Source organism: Passer domesticus, chromosome 9, assembly GCF_036417665.1.
Source record: "Passer domesticus isolate bPasDom1 chromosome 9, bPasDom1.hap1, whole genome shotgun sequence".
Taxonomy (NCBI): domain Eukaryota; kingdom Metazoa; phylum Chordata; class Aves; order Passeriformes; family Passeridae; genus Passer; species Passer domesticus.
In genome coordinates, this window is record NC_087482.1 from 4,985,690 (window position 1) to 4,998,951 (window position 13,262).

Sequence of the window (13,262 nt, forward strand, 5' to 3'; positions counted from 1 at the left end):
TCTTGCAGTAAAGAGATGGAGCTGTCACCCCAGTGTGCGGGTGGTAGCAGCAGCAAAGCCCAGCCAGGATCAGCACTGGCTGAGCTCCGTGCCCAGGGGCAGCTGGGGATGGCCACGGTGTGGGCAGGCAGGAGCCAGGCAGGGGATGCTGTGTCCAGTGGCAGGTCCCCGGGGAGGATGGGGCAGCCCATGCTGAGCGTCCCTGGGCTGAGGGACATTTCCTTGCCTGGGACCATCTGGGCCTGGACCTCCTCCAGTGGCACGCCCAGGAAAAGAGGGAAGCCATCAAGAGCCTGTGAGTTACGCAGGGATGGGCTGCAGCTTCCTCCCTCCTTGGTCAGCAGGCGGATTAAAAGAGGCCTCTAGGGTTTGCGGCAAACAGGAGTGGGCAAACAGGGCCATGGCATGTTTCTGAGGGACAATTCACGAGGCAGTGTGCACAGGCAGGGCAAGCAGGCAGGGTTGCAGGTTTTCTTGTTAGGAAGTTTTACTGTGTGTTGTTTGCAGTGTTTCTGTTGGTTGCTTGGTTTTGGTATTTCTGGCAGTAGTGGTTTTTACGCAATCGAAAGCTGTAGTTAGTACAAGTAACTAGATGGAACCCTCCAAAAAGGATGTGTCTGTCCTGACCCATTCCTGTGCAGAGTGTTTGAGCTTAGCAGTGGTTTCAGGGGGCAGTGAGGGGAAAAGCTGCCTGCGGTGTGAACAGGTGAATGATCTCCTTTCACTGGTGGCCGAGCTTAGGGAGGAAGTTTAAGGAGTATCAGGGAAAGTGAAAGGGAAATAGATTGGTGGAGTTCAGTCCTTCCATCCTTACGGGAGGCCCAGCAAGAGTCACAGGACTCCTATGCCGCACACTGTCAGGCAAGAGAAGGACACCTGGTAGATGAAGGGGAGTGGAAATGGTCCCTGCACGGGGAGGTTATGATAAAAATTCCTCCCGACCCCCGTCCCCTAGCCAGGGGCCACTTCAGAATAGGTATGAGCCCCTGGATCTAGAGAGTCAGCCAAATGATTAAGAAGAAAATTATCTGCCCAGAGAGCCTCCCAATTATGATTAATCTGTAACATGGATTGCCATGTCTAACATCAAAAAGGAAAGAATGGTAATCGTGGTGGGTGATTCCCTTCTGAGGGGAACAGAGGGCCCCATGTCAAGGGGACCCACCCCACAGAGAGCTCTGCTGCCTCCCTGGGGCCCAGGTGCAGGATATTCCTGAGGGACTTCCTGGGCTGATTCAGTCCTCTGATTATTATCCACTGTTGAAACTCCAGGCTGGCAGTGATGAGATTGAGAAGAGGAGTGTCAGGACCATTGAAAGGGACTTCAGGGCACAGGGACAAGTGGTTGATAGGACAGGGACACAGGTAGTCTTTTCCTCAGTCCCTTTGGTGGCTGAGAAAAATGGTGAAAGCAATAGGAGAGCTCATATCAGCAACAAGTGGCTCAAGGGCTGGTGTCATTGGCAGAATTTTGGATTCTTTGATCATGGTGCAGCTTTGATGGCACCTGGCCTGCTGGAACCAGATGGGCTCCATCTCTCTGTTAAGGGCAGAAGGTTTTTAGCTGATGAGCTTGCAGAACTTGTTGAGAGGGCTTTAAAGTAGGTTTGAAGAGGGAACGGGATGCAGCTGGGCTGTCTGGAAGCAGGCCCAAGGGTGGTAAGCCTGAGTTAGGGATGAAATCAGCAGCCCAGCTGAGGTGCATGGATAGCAGTGCACACAGCATGGGTAACAAACAGCAAGAGCTGGAGGCCATGGTCCAGCAGCAGAGCTGTGATGTCATTGCCATCACAGAAACGTGGTGGGATGCCTCACATGGCTGGAGCACTACACTGGATGGCTACAAGCTCTTCAGGAGAGACAGGAAAGGGAGAAGAGGTGAAGGTGTGGCTCTTTATATTTGGGAGGCTTTGGACACCATGGATATTGAAACTAATGATGATGAGGTGGAATGCCTATGGGTGAGAATTAGGGGGAAGGCCAACAAGGCTGACATCCTACTGGGAGTCTGTTATCATCCACCCAACCAGGAAGAAGTGGTGGACAACTCATTCTATGAACAGCTAGAGGATGTTTCAGGATCATCAGCCCTTGTTCTTGTAGGCGACTTCAACTTGCCAGACATCTGCTGGGAACTTAATACAACAGAAAAAAAACAGCCCAGGAAATTTGTAGAGTGTGTGGAGGACAACTGTTGGTTGCAGCAGGTGGGTGAGCCCAGCAGGGGAGGGACTATGTTAGATCTGCTGTTTGCAGATAGAGGTGGGCTGGGGGGACATGTGGTGGCTGGAGGCCGCTTGGGGCACAGTGATCATGAAATGATAGAATTTGTTGCATTGCAAGCTGATCTGTAGTCAGCATTAATCAAGTTCTAAGAAGCAGTCCAGCTCAGCTCCATGAACTAGCCTCTGTGTTTGACTGACAGAAGCTCACATCCAAAGGGAACTCTCCTAGGATGCAGACATTGCCTTGGTTCAGAGTCTGGGGCCACACAGATAGACCAATGAGCTGTCTCGGCCCAGGAGATTTGAGTGGGCTATAAAAGAACACTCCGGACAATAAACAAGGCTGTTTTTCTGAGGAAACACGAGTGGTCTGTCTTATGTTATGTCTCAGACAGGGGAACACCAATGTATCAAGAATTCTTGGTATTTTGTGAAAACAGGAGGAAGATCAATAAGACTTTTACACATGACTTTCAGAGGGCAGACTTTGGCCTGTTTAGGAGACTTCTTCAGAGAGTTCCTTGGCAAGCAGCCCTTAAAAACCAAGGAGTCCAGGAAAGGTGGGCATGCTTCAAAACAGAGATCTTGAGGGCACAGGAACAGTCTGTCCCTGGCTGCCGAAAGATGAGTCAATGAGGCAAACACCCAGCCTGGATGGGCAAGGAGGTTTTGGAGGAATTTAGGAATAAAAAGAGGACGTATCATCTTTGGCAAAATGGTCAAGTCTCTCAGGAATTATTTAGAGGAGCTGCTAGAGCACGTAGGAAAAAAAATTAGGGAGGCCAAAGCTTAGTTTGAACTTAAAATGGTGACTTCTGTAAAGGGATAATAAAAAAATGTATTTACAAATATATCAACGGGAAAAGGAAGGGTAAGACCAACCTTTGTTCTTTATTAGATGTGGGAGGGAACTTAGGAACTGCAGATGAGGACAAGGCAGAGGCGTTGAACACCTTCTTTGCCTCAGTCTTTAGTAGGAAGACGACTTGTCCTCAGGACAAGTGTCCTGCTGGGCTGGTAGATGGTGTCAGGGAGCAGAATGGGCCCTGTTAGCCAAGAGGAGGCAGCCAGAGAACTGCTGAGCTGCTTGGATGTTCCTAAATCTATGGGGCCAGATGGGATCCACCCCAGGGTGATGAGGGAGCTGGCAGATGAGCTGCTGAAGCCGCTCTCCATCATTTATCAGCAATCCTGGCTCACTGGTGAGGTTCCAGGTGACTGGAAGCTGCCCAATGTGACGCCCATGTACAACAAGGGTGGGAAGGAGGATCCTGGTAATCATAGGCCAGTCAGTCTGACCTCAGTACCCACTGAGGTGATGGAACAGTTTATACTGAGTGTCATCACACAGCACTTACAGGATGGCCAGGGTATCAGACCCAGCCAGCAGGGGTTCAGGAGGGGTAGGTCGTGTCCGACCAACCTGATCTCCTTTTATGAGCAAGTGACCTGCCTGATGGATGCAGGAAAGGCTGTGGATGTGTCTATTTGGACTGCAGAAAGGCCTTTACACTGTCTTCCACAGCACGCTCCTGGAAAAGCTGCAGCCCAGGGCTTGGAGAGGAACACTCTTTGCTGGGCTCAGAACTGGCTGGATGGCTGGCCCAGAGAGGGCTGGTGAACGGTGCTGCACCCAGCTGGCAGCCAGTCACCAGTGGTGTCCCTGCGGGCTCTGTGCTGGGGCCAGCTCTGGTCAATGGTTTTATTGACAACATGGATGAGGGGATTGAGTGTTTCATTAGCAAATCTGCAGACAACACTAAGCTGGGAGAGTGTGTTGATCTGTTGGAAGGTAGGAGGGCTCTGCAGGCAGACCTGGAATGGTTGGAGGGATGGGCAGAGTCCAGTGGGATGAAGCTCAGTAGGTGCAAGTGCCCCGTCCTGCACTTTGGCCACAAGAAGCACCTGCAGTGTTCTAGGCTGGGGATAGTGTGGCTGGACAGTGGCCAGGCAGAAAGGGAGCTGGGGGCACTGGTCACAGCCAGCTGAACATGAGCCAGCAGTGTGGCCTGGTGGCCAAGGAGGCCAATGGCTCCTGGCCTGTGTCAGGAACACTGTGGCCAGCAGGAGCAGGGAGGTCATTCTGTCCCTGTACTTGGCACTGGTGAGGCCGCACCTCAAGTGCTGTGTCCAGTTCTGGGCCATCAGTTTGGGAAGGACATTGAGTCGCTCGAGCACATCCAGAGGGGGCAAGGGGGATGGTGAGCGGCTGGGAGCACAAGCCCTGGTGAGGAATGACTAAGGGAGCTGGGGGTGTTTACCCTGGAGAAAAGGAGACTCCGAAGTGACCTTATCACTCCACAGCTCCCTGAAGGGTAGTTGTAGTCAGGTGGGGTTGGTTTCTTTCTCCAGGCAGCACTGACAGAACCAGAGGACACAGTCTCAAGCTGCATCAAGGGAAATGTAGGTTGGATATCATGAAAATATTTTCCACAGAAAGAGTGATAAAATTCTGGAATGGCCTGCCAGGGGAGGTGGTGGAGACACCATCCCTGGATGGGTTTAAAAAAGACTGAATGTGGCACTTGGTGCCATGGTTTAGTTGTGGTGTTGGGACATGTGTTAGACTGGATGATCTTGACGGTCTCTTCCAACCTGGTCATTCTGTGAATTCTGTATGAATACTGAGCATCTCCAGGGACACAGCCTGACCTGCAATGTCAGTAGGCGAAAAAAAAGTTTTGTGAATGGCCCTTTGATGAAGCAAAACATTTACAATCAGGGCAGTGCATTCATAGAGATGGGCGCACACTCTGGGGGTACAGCTAAGGCCATGAGGTCACAGAAGGGCTCTGGGGTCACAGCAGGCTGAGCTCTCAGCAGGCCCTGAGGTCACAGAGGTGCCAGAGGTGCCAGAGCCCCGTGGTTGCACAGCAGCACAAGGAGCCAGCAGTCAGTCCCTGAGCACAACTGTTGCGGCAGCAGCGGCGGTGGCAGCAGCGGTGCTGACGTTGGGACAGCGGTGTCGGGACAGCGGTGGCAGCAAGAGCTGCGGGACTGGCGGAGGACAAGGCACCATGGCCTTTGCTCTGCGCCTCTTCCTCCTGCTGCTCCTGGCCGTGGCCCTGCCTGCCAGGGCTGCCCAGGCTGCTCCGCTGCAAGCGCGGGGAGCAGGTGAGCCGGCAGCCTGGCTGCCCTTTCCCGGCACAGTGCTCCCTGCTCCCTGGGAAGCGCTGGGGATGGTTTTGCCCAGGGCTTTAGGGAGGGTTTCCTCTGTGGGAGGGAGAGTGTCCCAAGGGGCCCTGGGCAGCCCCATTTCCCTTTCCTCTCCCAGAATGTTACACAGGGCAGGGAAAGAGGGTGGAGAGTGGCCAGGAGCCTGCCCAGAGCTCCCCAGGCCCCTGTGCAGCTTTGGCCATGTCCATTCACAACTGGCTCCCATGGCCTTTCCTTTCCCATTTCCTGTACCCAGCTCCCTGAGGCAGAAGGGGATGAAACTCAGCATGGAAATAGTTATGATCTCTGCTCCCTCTAGATTTGGATGGCAACATAAATTATTTGCAAGTACAGGTGAATGACACTTTAAAGATCTTGGAAAATGCTGGAGGCAAGTTCTGAATATCTGTTTTATCTGATAGAATAATCAGTGTCAATGTGGCAAGAGCTCATTCATGCCCCTTTCCTCAAGGTTCTGTCAGGGTTGAAAGGCTGAAAAATTTGCTCTGCTCCCTTCTGGAGCCCTGAGGGATCCCACAGGATCGCTGTCAGTGGGAGGAAGGAGCATTTAGTTGCCAGTCTTCCTCCCGTGTGCAATGCCAGTGTGTCCTTCCGTGTGCTCTGTGCAGCCACAGAGAAGAGCAGAGAGGGAAGGGGCCGGGCCCAGGGCTGTGCCGCGGGGCTGTGCCTTGTGAGCAGCCTGAGGATCTCCTGCAGTGCCACAGGAGCTCTTCTGTCCTGCCTTTCTTTGCAGCTGAACCTGCTGGTGAAGGTGGTGCAGCTTCCCAAGCCACATCCAGGACTGAGGCTCTGGGAGATGCTGAGGGTAGGTCAAGGCCTTTCCCCCTGGGAGAGCTGCCAGCTCAGAGCCCAAAGCTGGGCCAGGGAGGCATCGCTGCAGGTGCCAGCACAGAACCATGCACGTGTGTGCCCTCGCCCTGCGCCATCCCCTCACCGCTGCTGCGGCTCAGTGGTGCCCGTGCAGATCAGCAGAGATGGCAGAAGCTTCTGTGGCTGTTGTGTTACAGGTGTGTCTCCTGGGAGGACTTCTCCAGCTCCTTTGCTGATTCCTACAGAGAAGCCTGCCTCCCATCGCAGGGGTGAGTAGTGTGTCCCTGCTGACCCCACAGGCTGATCCCTGCTTTTGTGGGATCTGTTCCGAGGAAATAGAAATATTCCTCTTAAGGTCCCCTGAGAATGGAGAACAAACCCAGAAGGAACAGTAAGTCCCTGGAGGCATCCAAACACATGGAGAAGATGCCGAGTGATCTGGAATGATGCCATGGTGGATACATTTCCCTCATGCTTCCCCTGGGACTCAGCAGCCGGGGTTTTGGCTGCACATCTGGACACGCCGTGCCTGGCACAGTGGGAAGGGATCCATGGCAGCCTATCTGCCCTGCTGCTGCTTTCACGCCCTGCAGGGCTGCTTCCCAGCCTGGCCTGGCTGCAGCTTCTGCCCAGCCTCTGCAGGAAGGCATTTGGCATCAGCTGACAGGCAGCCCAAACTGCACCACAGGCCATGCCCACCCTGAGATCCCCTGCGATTTTGCAGTCACCAGGCTGATCACTAATGGCGGGTGTTGTGATGAAAGTGGGCCCTGTCCTTCCTAGGATGTTTATGTCTTTGACAAGAATTGCCTCTTGAAGATGCCGCCTCTCCAGTGGGAATCGGTCTTACCTGATGAGCTGTTGCTTTTCCTTTCTCCACAAGTGGATGGTGAGGCTGTACAGAGGGCGGCGTTTCCCGAAGGAAGCAGTGGCTCCATGCCAGCCTCTGCCGCAGGAAGAGAGGGGATGCCAGGCACAGGACCAGGAGGTAATTGCAGTGCCTCTGGACTTGAGACCTGCTAGAGTTTGAGCTGCCCCCTCTGCTGCCTGGCAGTGCGGGCAAAGCCCAGACAAGACTGGCACAGCCCAGGGGAATTATCCCAAGCAGGCTCAGGGCACTCGGTACTGAGCAGTCCTGCTGGGGTCCCTGCGTGGGAGGCAGATCCTGAAACCTGGGAGCGACTGCATTCCCATGGTGGGGAATTGACAGAGCAGGACAGGAAAGCTCCAGTGTGTCCTGAGGGGCCTGGTTATGTCCTTTCCATTCAGGGAGGAATTTCAGGGGGAAGAGGAATAGAGGGAGAGAAGAAATTAGGAAGGGAGGGAGAGAGGGCAGAGGGAGGGAGGGATGATTGTGGCAGTGCCTGCTGCATTTTTTCACTAGTGCTTTAGGAAGAGTTTTAGCTCTGGGAGTGGGAGAGCCCAAATGCACCCCGGGCTGCTCCAGCCACCTCGCCAGGGATGTTACACAGGGCCTGCAAAGAGGATGGGGATTGGCCAGGAGCCTGCCCAGAGCTCCCGAGGCCCCTGTGCAGCTTTGGCCACATCCATTCACATCTGGCTCCCACAACCTTATGCAACCCACTTGCAATGCCCTGTTGTCTGAGGCAGAGGGGGCCCCAAGACACCAGGGAAATGGTTCTGATCTGTGCTCCCTTCTAGATCGGGATGGCAAATTGCATTATTTGGATGCCCTGCTGGATGATGGCTTAAGGCTCTTGAAGAATGCTGGAGGCAAGTTGTCCCTGTGCCTTTCTTAACAATATCCTGACAGTGCTGCAGGTGCCAGCACAGATCCATGCACGTGTGTGCCCTCGCCCTGCGCCATCCCCTCACAGCTCCTGCGGCTCAGTGGTGCCCGTGCAGATCAGCAGAGATGGCAGAAGCTTCTGTGGCTGTTGTGTTACAGGTGTGTCTGCAGGGAGGACTTTCCCAGGTCCTTTGGTGGATGTTGCACGCAAGCCCAGCTCCCATGGCAGGCGTGAGTAGTGTGTCCCTGCTGACCCCACAGGCTGAGCCCTGCTTTTGTGGGATCTGTTCCTGGGAAATGGAACTCTGGTGCTCTAAGGTCCTCCGAGGCGAAAGAACAAAGCTACCGGTCACAAGAAACCCCATGAGCCACTCAAAATCACGGGACAAATGGTGAAAGAAATACTGCAAACCGAACAAGGTGGGTGCATTTCCCTCATGCTTCCCCTGGGACTCAGCAGCCAGGGCCTTTGACTGCACATCTGGACACACCGTGCCCGGCACAGCGGGAAGGGATCCATGGCAGCCTCTCTGCCCTGCTGCTGCTTTCATGCCCTGCAGGGCTGCTTCCCAGCTTGGCCTGGCTGCAGCTTGTGCCCAGTCTCTGCAAGAAGGCATTTGGCGTCAGCTGACAGGCACCCCAAACTGCACCACGGGCCTGAGATCCCCTGAAATTTCATAGTCTCCAGGATGATCACTAAGGGCGGGTGTTATCATGAAAGTGGACCCTGGCCTACCCAGAAAATTGTGTGGATTCCTGATCCTTAACCATGACTTCCACAAGTACTGGCTGCTGAAGATGCCACCTCCCCAATGGGGAACAGCCCCACCTGATCCAGCCATCCCTCTTGCTTTCTCCAGAAGTGGATGGAGAGGCTGGGCAGAAGGCGGCGTTTCCCGAAGGAAGCAGTGGCTCCATGACAGCCTCTGCTGTAGGACTGGAGGCGATGCCAGGCACAGTCATAGGAGGTAATTGCTGTGCCTCTGGGCCTGAGCCATGCTGAGGCTTGAGCTGCTGTCTCTGCTGCCTGGAAGTGAGGGCACAACCCAGGGGAATTATCCCGAGCAGGCTCAGGGCACTCGGGTACTGAGCAGTCCTGCTGGGGTCCCTGTGTGGGAGACATGTCCCGAAACCTGGGAGTGACTGCACGGGGTGCCCATGGTGGGGAAAGGACAGAGGGGCAGAGCAAGACTCCAGTGTGTCCTTAGTGGGCCTGGCTGGGTCCCCTTGGGCTGTGGGAGCTGTCCCAGCAGATGGAGGACGGGCGGCTGGGAGGACAGGCAGGAGGGAGTTTGTGAGGGATACTTGCAGCACTGCCTGCTGCAGTTCTCCCCAGGGATTCAAGGAGGATTTTCCTTGTGCGACTAAGAGAACCCCCACGGGCCCTGGGCTGCTCCAGGCACCTCTCCAGGGATGTTGCACAGGCCCTGCAAAGAGGATAGGGATTGACCATGAGCCTGCCCAGAGCTCCCCAGGCCCCTGAGCAGCTTTGGCCTTGTCCATTCACATCTGTGTCCCATGGCCTTAGCTGACCTACATGCAGTGCCCAGTTCCCTGAGGCAGAAGGGGATCCCAGCACATCATGGAAATGGTTCTGATCTTTGCAAACTTCTAGGTTGGGATCAAGACATGGATTATCTGGGAAAACTGCTGGATTATGGCTTGAGACTCATAGGAAATCCTGGAGGCAAGTGCTCAATGTACCTTTCCTGAGAGAATACACAGTGACCAGGTGGCAAGAGCTCATACATTTGCCCTTTCACTTAAGTTCCTCTAAACGTTGATGGAATATGGAAAATTTGCTCTGCTCCCTTCTGGAGACCTGAGGGATCCCACAGGATCACTGTTAGTGGGAGGAAGGAGAATTTAGCTGTCCATCTTCCTCCCGTGTGCAATGCCAGTGTGTCCTTCCGTGTGCTCTGTGCAGCCACAGAGAAGAGCAGAGAGGGAAGGGGCCGGGCCCAGGGCTGTGCCCCGGGGCTGAGACTTGTGGGCAGCCTGAGGATCTCCTGCAGTGCCACAGCAGCTCTTCTGTCCTGCCTTTCTTTGCAGCTGAACCTGCTGGTGAAGGTGGTGCAGCTTCCCAAGCCACATCCAGGACTGAGGCTCTGGGAGATGCTGAGGGTAGGTCAAGGCCTTTCCCCCTGGGAGAGCTGCCAGCTCAGAGCCCAAAGCTGGGCCAGGGGGGCATCGCTGCAGGTGCCAGCACAGAACCATGCACGTGTGTGCCCTCGCCCTGTGCCATCCCCTCCCTGCTCCTGTGGCTCAGGCATGGCAGCTCTTTGGAAACAGGAGAGCCCTGTCCCTGCCATGAAAGCCAAGACGTTTTCTGAAACGTATCCCCATGTTTAACGCACATGACATCCTGAAAATGCTGGCAGCCAAATCAGGAACTCTTCCATCTAATCCAACTGTCCTTTTTCCTGTCTGAAGTGGTGGACCAAACATCTGGGCAGAAGGAGGCACATCCTGGAGGAAGCATTTCCCCATGGACAGCCCCTGCTGCAGGAAGGAAGGCGATGCCAGACACAGGCACGTGCACAGCAGGTAATTGCTGTGCCGGGCTCAGCCCTGGCCGGGGCTGTGTGGCAGCAGCTCTTCCCCCAGGGCCTGCCCTTGCCCAGCCCGGCAGCAGCCAAAGCTGGAGGCGCCTCGGCTTCCAGGCCTCTGGAGCTGGTTCAGAGCCCCGGGGAAACGGGACTGGTGCAGCAAGGTCCCTGGCGCTGCAGCTGCTGCAGAGCTGGCCCTGAGTGCCCAGAGGCCCAAGGCACAGGAGCAGCCCTGAGCGGGAGCCCTGCCGCCAGCCCAGGGCCAGAGCCAGCCCTGGCTCCCGACTGGGCAGGGGCTGCGCTGGGTCCTGACAGGGCCTGAGCCTGTCCCCTGGGGCTGGGGGAGCTGTCACGGGGCAGGGAGGGCCAGGGCTGGCAGTGGCTGCTCAGGGATGGCTTTGGCCCGTGTCCCTGGCAGCAGCCACTGCCCAAGCAGCTGCGCTGCCCCCGGGCTCTCCTCCCGGCCTGCTGGGCTTTGTTGGCTGGCACAGCCTGTGCCAAGGGCCGGCAAGGTGCCTGCAGGCCCCAGCTCTGGGGGAAACAGAGAACGTCCTGCCCGTATCCACCGTGCTGCCAGCTCAGCAGTGCAGCACAGCAAGGGCTCACGCTCCCCATTGCTCCCACAGATGCAGCCGGCACCACAAGACCTGTTCCCGATGCCCAGAAGGGCCTCGGAAGGGGCTTCTGTAAGGGAGCAGCCTGCTGGGCCAGGTTAATGGCAGGCGTGCTTTTTTTGGAATTCACCTTCATCTTATGCTGTGTCTACATTAATTATTATTGGAAGAGAAAATGGTGAGTGTTTTCTTCATCTTTCTGTGAAACTGCTTCTTATGAAAATCTAATACAGACAGGAAACATTCTCAGGGAGGCTGCAATGGAGTTGTGGCCAGTCCATGATTGTCCAAATAACTCTGCTGAGGGTTCTGCTGCTGCGCAGTGCTTCCATTGGCCTCTCAATTGCTGGGCCTTGTCCTGGGGGCCCCGCTGGGGCTGCAGCCAGTGCTGGCTCCCACTGAGGCTGCCTGGCCAAGAGCAGCCCCAGGGGCTCGGGGCAGAGGCAGAGGGAGGTGGGGAAGAGAAAGAGCAGGGCCAAGGTTGCCCTTGAAAGGCAGAGGTGCTCTGGGGCCCGCTCCTGGCCAGGGACCCTGCCCAGAGCCGTGCCCTGCTGGCCGGGGCCTTGAGGGGCAGCTGTCCAGCTGGGCCCAGCTGTGCCAGCAGCTCCAGCCGTGCTGGGGAGCCTTGCCAGCTCTGGGCCCTGCTGTGCACGAGGGTCCCTGTGCGCCACTGGCAGCTGGGGCCTCACCCACCTCCTCTCTGCACAGGTGCTCCTGTGCATCGTCAGCAGATGAGCCTAAGAACACAGGCAGCGGGAGCTTGACAGTTTATCCCAGCTCTCCACTTCTGCCCCTATCTGCCCTGCCGTGGCTGCAGCAGCGTCAGGAGGCCGTCCCAAAACCCACCCTCCTCAACGCGACCCTCTGCCCCTGAGCCTCCTGGTCCTGTTCCCCGGCCAGGAATGAAGATGGGCATCCCCTGTCTGCCAGGGCAGGGCTTGGCCCATATTTCATATTCAAATAAAAGAATAAAGTTTTCACAATTATGTCCGTGTGGTAACAGCAGCAAAGCCCACCCGGCACCAGCACTGGCTGAGCTCCATGCCCAGGAGCAGCCATGGATGGCCACGGTGTGGGCAGGCAGGAGCCAGGCAGGGGCTGCTGTGCCCAGCGGCGGGGCCCCGAGGGGATGGGGGAGCCCATGCTGAGCGTCCCTGGGCTGAGGGCACATTTCCTTCTGTGGGATCATCTGGGCCTGGACCTGAAGAGGCACACAGGGATATTTTGGTGTCCCTGCTGAGGGGTGCAGGGATCCCTCATGAGGCACAAAGGAGTATTGATGGCCTCTCCTAAGGGGTGCAGGGATCCCTCATGCGTTGGGCAGCAGGTTTAAATTTGAGGGGGTTTTTTACTCTTCTCAGCACAGCACAGGGACACTTGGCCGAGGTTTTGCCAAGCTGGGAGAAAGCCTCTTGCAAAGGCTTGGGCCCAGCCTGTGGGCAGAGCAGGTGGGCGCAGCCCATCCCCTGGGCCAGTCCGGGCTGCTCAGGCCGGGCCGGGCCAGGCTCGGGCCCCGGCAGGGAAGGGCCACGGCCCTGGGCTCTGCTGAGGCTGCTGAGCTCCGGCCTGCCCTGTGCTGCAGCCCAACACATTGACAGCCATGGCCGTGCCCTGGGCCACCGCAGGCACCCGGGGCTACAGCTGAGGCCGCGCCTTCTGCCACTGAAGGGAGACTGGCTCTGTTCCCTCGCAGGGCACAGCTTAGCTCCCAGCACCTTTGGGAACCTGCCTGCTGGGCAAGTGCTGCGGGGCAGAGAGTTCCAACCCTTCTCACTGGGAAGTGTGGCTGGTGGTGTGGGGGTTTTAACATTTTTTTCCCTCTAAATTTGTGTCCTGCCAGAGGGTTAAGTTTGCCTGATCTCAGTAGGGCGCTTTTCTTCTTGGCAGTCAGTGGGGTTTCAATGCAGCCACGGTTGAAGGAGGATCTCTGGCAGATTGGGCAGTGGTTGTGGGACACCTTGGCTTCATCCTTCCTTTGGCTGTGACTTGCACTGGTGCTTGTGCCGGCATTTTACAGTAAGTGGCTTCAGTTTGTTCCTCTTTGTACCAAAAACCAAGAATAAACCTCTTTAACACCACTGTAGTATTAAGAGGCAGGCCTTACTTTCTTGACTTGCTGGATGCACAGGCCATTGGC

General features: G+C 56.1%; 2 long non-coding RNA genes across 2 annotated transcripts; both read left to right on the top strand.

Annotated features, from left to right (window-relative positions):
* Window positions 1–1,214: 1,214 nt before the first annotated feature.
* LOC135307062 (uncharacterized) lies at window positions 1,215–6,483 on the top strand. The gene is made up of 3 exons (XR_010367803.1): window positions 1,215–1,884; window positions 6,136–6,207; window positions 6,410–6,483. It is a non-coding gene; the product is annotated as an uncharacterized LOC135307062 (long non-coding RNA).
* A 4,673-nt stretch (window positions 6,484–11,156) lies between these two features.
* LOC135307548 (uncharacterized) lies at window positions 11,157–12,108 on the top strand. The gene is made up of 2 exons (XR_010368284.1): window positions 11,157–11,303; window positions 11,834–12,108. It is a non-coding gene; the product is annotated as an uncharacterized LOC135307548 (long non-coding RNA).
* Window positions 12,109–13,262: the final 1,154 nt, after the last annotated feature.